This window comes from Hydra vulgaris, chromosome 14 (genome assembly GCF_038396675.1).
Source record: "Hydra vulgaris chromosome 14, alternate assembly HydraT2T_AEP".
NCBI classification, from domain to species: domain Eukaryota; kingdom Metazoa; phylum Cnidaria; class Hydrozoa; order Anthoathecata; family Hydridae; genus Hydra; species Hydra vulgaris.
Genome location: NC_088933.1, coordinates 8873484 through 8880566, shown reverse-complemented (window position 1 = coordinate 8880566; position 7083 = coordinate 8873484). Strand labels below are relative to the sequence as shown.

At 27.2% G+C, this 7083-nt stretch overlaps 1 long non-coding RNA gene across 4 annotated transcripts; it reads left to right on the top strand.

Moving 5' to 3' along the window:
* The first annotated feature begins 473 nt into the window (after positions 1-473).
* Positions 474-2910, top strand: LOC136090747 (uncharacterized). 4 transcript variants are annotated; one of them, XR_010643686.1, is made up of 4 exons: positions 474-676; positions 762-1670; positions 2354-2512; positions 2818-2910. It is a non-coding gene; the product is annotated as an uncharacterized LOC136090747 (long non-coding RNA). The 4 variants fall into 4 exon arrangements; XR_010643687.1 differs by having other exon boundaries at positions 475-1670; positions 2729-2874; XR_010643684.1 differs by having other exon boundaries at positions 477-1670.
* The last annotated feature ends 4173 nt before the right edge of the window (positions 2911-7083 follow it).

Here is a 7083-nt window from a genome sequence, read left to right as displayed (position 1 = left end):
ATAAGTTATGTTATAACGAATTTAATATTAAATTAAGTAAGCTACATGGAGAAATTATAAGTTCTAGCAGAACTTATTCTTGATTCTTGAGCAATAATAATGTCTCTAGAACTTCTGCATACATTATTACTCAAGAGTCGTTTAGATAAAAACCCAAAATAGATTTTCTTTCTTTATTTGGTTTTTATCAACAAGGTTAAAGAATTTATCCAAGATAATATCAATAAATAAATGTGTTATGTTATTTATTATTGATATATGTATATATTGTTATTAAATACTTTATCTTTTTATAAAATATGACATCTTGATCTCGTGCTTTACTTGTTAAAAAGGGTTAATACTTATTTATTTTCTTTTTTTATATTATTTAAATATTATATGATTAATATATATATATTCGAGTTATGACTTTTATTACTATTGTTATTATGTACAATATAAAACAGGTTATTAAAGCGGATTTGTTCGATGTTCTCCCCACAAAAAGATGATTATGATGCTATTGTATTTGAAACTGCATTTTACTTATCTTTCAATGTTGACGACCTTCCAATATGTAAAGCAAGTTTCTCTCAAGTATAGCATTGCTTTTTTAAAAATTGTTTAATGATTTAGATCAAAGTAATAGCAACACCAGAAAATCTTGTTGCCAAAACAGTTGGTGACTTACCATGTAAGATTTGTGTTAAAAATTTGTGATTTAAGATGATTATTTAATATTCATATTATTATTTAGGTTTTTATTTGATTCTTTTGAGCTAAATTTGGTGTTGTGAGCTGTTATTGGAGAAAATATCGACTTATTCATTAGATAAAGTTTGATGGCTGCTCTTACCCCGTTTCCTTCTTCATGTTTCAATCATGTATATTTTAGGTGACCTTGTCCAGTTGACAATTTTACTTGATTAAAATGTGAATGTTACGTTGCCAAAATATTGTGTATTTTGGAACTTTTTTTATTCATAATAAAAACCTGTGGTTAGAAACTTGGAAAGATATTCTTTATTTTATTTACTATTTTTTTATGATTTAGTTTCAGGGATTATCTTATTCGGGATATTCCCGGAATACCAGATATTTTTCTGAAATTTATCTTTTTCCAAATATCTGAAAAGTTTTCCATACATACAACTTATATTACAACATATAACAAGTATATATTATTCATCTATTTGTTTTTATGTTGTTTTAAGTCATCATTCATACAAAAATTAAGAAAAGTTTTTAAAAAATTGAGAAACAACTTGGCCGAATGCAAAATTAAGGGAAAAATGAGGGGGGAAATATTCTGAATTTTTTCAGGATATTCTCCGTAAATTTTTTCCGGATATTTTAAATATAATGATTACATGAAATATGTAGTTTATATATTCATTATTGTAATTACTTTTTATTTTACTTTTATAATAATGTAATTATTTTGCATTGTAATTTTATAATAATTAATTTAAAAAGTAGGGCGTAAGATATCTTACAACGTCGCAATGCATTTTTGACAAAAATAAAATGTCACATATATAATATTTTATCCAAATATATTATCTTATAACTAAGTTTTATCAATTTAGGTTTAATAAATATATTATAAAGCTTAGTTCAAAATTGTGTAACGTTATGGCAGATAATTCTCATATTGCAACACGCAAAAGATCAAACCCTACTACAAGGTATACTTTTTTTTCTACCATATTGTATATTATTTTAGACTGTCAAACTTGTCAATGTAATTAATTTGATAATAAATAAGTTATTATAACTTATTTAGCAATGTAATTAATTTGATAATAAATAAGTTATTATAAATTTATTAAGCTACATGACAAATGATAATTTCTGCATAAAATAATATTGACTAGGAAGACCCAATGGTATTGTTATGTTATTGCCTAGGAATATCATTCTGTAGTAAGACCCAATAACCTTTTAACTTTTAAAGTTTGAGAAATTTCACTTTTCCCTCTCTTTGTCTTCTTTTGTGATCGCACTCTGTAGTAAGAATTTGATTTAATTCATATCTTGTTGGAGAATGCAACTTGATTCTGAGTTGAATTTTCAGCACTCTGTATTTATTGGTGACCTAATTTGACAATACTTTATTATACATATTTTTAGTTTTATACTTAATATATTATATATAATTAGGGGTAGATGAGGCTCCTTAGCTGTGGTGAATGTTTCCACAGCAAAAGGAGCCTCAAGGTAAAAATCTGACCATGGATAAGGAAAATCATAATATAAAATCCCCACTATAATGCTTTGTGGTTATGTGATAACTATTACATTTTTATAAATTGTTTTAATTTTTGTGTGCATTCTAAAATGACATTTAATGCTGTTCAAAACTTTGTAGATTACTCATTTAAAGCAACTTTGTGGGCTGTCACCTTTGCATCTAGTGAGTTAATGTATGAACAAGTTAATGCAGAAAAAGATGCAAATATAAGAAGATGGAAAACAAAGAAAACAAATTATCATGTTATCACATAGTACACAGATGTTATCACATAAGGTGAGTACAGGTCTTTTTCTAATCACGCCCATCAGTTATTAACTTTATATAGATATAGATATAGATAAATCTATAGATAGATATTAGATATAGATATATATAGATAAAAAATATTTTTTTAAACTTGTATTTTTTATTATGTATTCCTTTTTTTTTAATCATCTGTCGACTTTTTTGTTACATCTTTTTTTATTAAATACTTTTTTACTTTTTTAGCAATCAGAGTATAAAATTAGAAGGCAAATGACTTTTATTTTTTTACACTGTATGTAGTATTGTTTTCTTAAAATTATTTAATGATTTAGATAAAAGAAAACAAATAACACACTAGAAAATCTTGTTGCCAAAAGTAGTTAGCAACTCTCAAAGTAAGATTTGATAAAGTAAGATATAAGGAGGATATTTTAACAAAAGTGCAGCTTTTATTACAAATTAAAAATTTTTATGTCAAGAACTAATATACTGACTAATAAAACCATGTATTTTAATACGTATTAAATATTTCCTCGACGTTGAGTTTTTTTTCTTTACACGAATCCAAACACTTATAATTGTAATTATAAAGCATAATTATTGCTTAAATATTACGTGCCAAAATTAACGTAAAAAGCACGTCTTTTGGACAGTTTATGGGAACCAAAAAGTCACCTAAATATCACGTGCCAAAAGTAACGTGAAAAGCACGTCCATAAATCACGTGAATTGGTCATTTCATGGGGACCAAAAAGTCACCTAATTGTCACGTGCCAAAATAACGTGAAATTCACGTTTTTGTCACGTCGCTGTGCCTACTGGGAAGGCTTTGATATGTAGTTATCACCATAGTGTTTTGAAATTGCTAACTAAAAATAATTTGTTATACGCATATACTATATATGTATACACTTATCACTATAGCGATAATTTGTGATAGGCGCCTAGAACAAAGCTACAATGTGTAGCTATCGGTATAATGTATCGATATCTATATATTGTTACAACAATGCTTGTCAAAAACTACGATATGTAGCCGTTAACTAGCTTTACATTTGCCGTTGTTTGTGGTTAACTACAATGTATCGATATGTAGCTAACGATAAAGCCTAATAATGTCAAGAGTTGCAATGCCTATAATATAGGTATTGCAACTCTCGATAATAGAAAGCTATATCGTTAGCTACATATCGATATTTAGATATATATCGGTATATAGATATATAGATATATAGGCTATATAGCAAAATGTCGCATTAAAATTGCCAAGTCATTAGTTCAGTTAATAACATAATAATATTAGATCCATTATTATAAGTTGAATTTTAAAACGTAAAAAAAAAATTAAACAGTAATTTGAAAAAAAAAAGCTCAAAAAATGCTTTAAAGGACTAAAAAATGTTTTCAGTTTTAATGTCACAGAGCAGGATCTTCTGCTTATCAATAAGAAGAAAAGATACCTAACATCAAGCGTGATTTTCTTTTTATTATTTGATCTATTTAAAATTTTTAATGATAGGAAATTATCTTTGAAAGCAGTAATCGACTGAAACAGAAAATATGCCGAAACCGAAATTTCGGATGTTCAATACCGAAACCGAAACTGACATTTCGGTAAACATTTTACTTGAACTAAAACCGGCGAAACAAAATTAACTTGAACGATCACTTAATTATGATTCTTTTGAATGATTACCTTGTACGATTACCTTGTGAATCTTGTTGCTCTTGTAGTTTTTTGGTTGAAAATGCAGGTGGGTCAAACACGCTCATGACTTTCTTTAAAGATCACTGTTTTCCATCAACACCTATATGTGCATCAGAACTAAAATGATCCAACTTTCGGAATGAACAAATTTAATTTACTAAAATGGATAAATCAGTACAATAAACATTAATATATATAAGTAGTAACAGGATAGGTGTTTAACTGTTTTCCGGATCTTTAAACATATTTTTTCATTATTTCTAACATTACATAATTTAAAAAACCATGATTTAACTTTGATTTTAGAACAGTTTCAGTTTTATATTTGTTTTACATTTGATTAGTTTTTGTATACTTAGTCAGAAAGAGCTCGTCCTACGGTTGCAAGGATTTTAACTGTTACTAGAACAGATATGTTTTTCGCGCACAACAAACACCTCATTTTGGTTTTTTAAAGTTACAAAAGGCGTGGAGATTTCCACGCCTTCATAACTTTAAAAAACTAAAATGAGGTGTTAAAAAAAAAAATTCAGTTAAAAAAAGTTTTTTTTTTTTAACTGAAGGGTGATGAATACCAGGAATATAAATAAATTTCATGTTTTTTATTTATTTTTCTAAGTTTTTTTGATAGTTGTACTTCAAAAAAGTTGAGACTGCTGAGCATGAGAGACAATTGAGAATGAGAGACAATTGAGTATGAGAGGCAATTGAGTATGAGAGACAATTGAGTATGAGAGAAAATTGAGCATGAGAGACAAATGAGCACCAGAGACAATTGAGTATGAAAGACAGTTAAGTATCAATTGATGCTCTTTGACTGCAGTAAGTTTATCAAGGACAGTTATCAGTTTCTTGTTTCACTTTCCCAAACTTTTTAACCCGATGACAACTATTTAACGAAGAAGTATTTACAGCTTTACTAATATTCTTACCATTTAGTTTGAAACTTAAGTATTGCTTTTTTTTCATTATTTCTCAACATTATAATCTCAACAGATACGGCCTATAAATAGAAACTATAAAACCATTAAATGTTTTAAACATTTTATAGTTTTAGAAAAATAGGCACATAAAAAAAATGGTGCAATTTTTAAATTTTTTAACGAATTCAATGTGATATCAACCTACTGAAAAAAAAATTGTTTATAAAAACCTTAAGTAAAAGTATGAGACTTTTACTTAAGATTTATATAAACAATTACTACTTCATCTGAAAACCTTTTATGAAAAAACAATCTATCAAAAGCAGAGTTCTGGCTCAGTTTAATGCCAAATAGACGACATTGGTAGGGAAAAAGGTGTAAATTTCCTGAGGCTTAATACCAAATAGACGACATTAGTAAGGAAAAAGGCGTAAATTTCCTGTTTGAATAATCTTCCTTAGTACTATGTGTTAAGTTTATTAGGTCTTTGTGGAGCAAACTAAACAATAATTGAACTAAATTAAAATAACTAAAGAGTAATAATTAATAAAGAAAAAAAAATTTAAATAATTTTCACATAAATTAAGTTTTTAATTAAACTGATTTGAAATGAAATTCTAAAAATTGTTTTACATTTACAAAAAAAAAAAAAAAACAAAAGGAGGGGCAAGGAGGAATTATGTAATATTTAATTAATTGTTACATTTGTATTTAAGCATCAGAACCGATGAAAGTTTTTTTTAAAGTTGAGAGGTTTTTTGAAGTTTTAAATCTATTTTGGCTTTAAAGTTATTAAAAAATAATCCCTTATATGAAGTAAAAAAATACAAAACTTGTTTGCTCAAAAATTAAAAAAAAACATATACAACACTTTGATTAACTAAAAAGTTCGTGGAATGTTATTTTAATACTTTTTGCACTTGTAATAAGCCATCCCAACAGCCTTTGCGAGGTCAAGCAGCTGTTGATTTTCATGCTTGCATATCATGTCTAATTCTAGTATATTTGTAAAGCCTGCTTCGTTTAATGCTTTAATAAGAGTGTTTTTCCCCACAACATATTCATCCATCTCTAAAGTTTTTTGAAGGTAAGGTGGCGTAAAAACTATTTTAATTTTTGAAAACTCTTCATACCTTTCACCATTTTTAAGTTTAGGGAAAAAATAATTGTTAAAACTATCTAAGACTTTTTCGCGCCATTCATTGTGAATAAAATCTGTGTGAAGTACCATTAAGTGTAACTCTCCATTATCGTCTAATGCTTTAAACAAATGCGTAGCGTACCTTAGTAACTTCTCGTAACTGTTTACGTACATAGAAAATGTTGAAATTACGAAATCGTAGCGGCCTTCAGATGCAGTTTTTTCATCAGTAGCGTCTCCTTGAATGAAATTAACAAGTATGTTTGAATCTTTTTGTTGAGCAAGATTTTTAAGAAAAAAACCCATATCCAAACTGACATCTAAACCAGTGTACGATTGCAGTCCTCTACCTAACAAAATTTTTAAACAAAAACCTGTTCCAAACCCAACTTCATAAGCTCTTTTGCCTTTTAAATTCGGTAAATTATTTTGAATTGTTGTTTTCTGTAAATCTTGAAAAATTGATGAATTTTCTAGGCCTAAATAAGTTTCAAAGTCAACGTTGTTAAAAAAGTTGACTATTTTTGAGTCGTCTACGTGATTTGAATCACACATAGTTAAAACCAACCTTGAAAAACGTAAAATCTAAAACTTATTTGAAACTTATTAAATTTATTGTGCAAGTTTATATATATAAGATTATAATCAAACTAAAACTATTAGTCAGCGAAGCTAATGAAATACTTTCTATAATTAATTATGTCTACTATAATCTTATCAATAAATGTTGTCTCAATTACATAAATACAGGATCATATCGTACGATATATCGTCTTTATAATAAGAATAGACGCTTAGATATATTAGGGGAGTGACAAATCAAAAT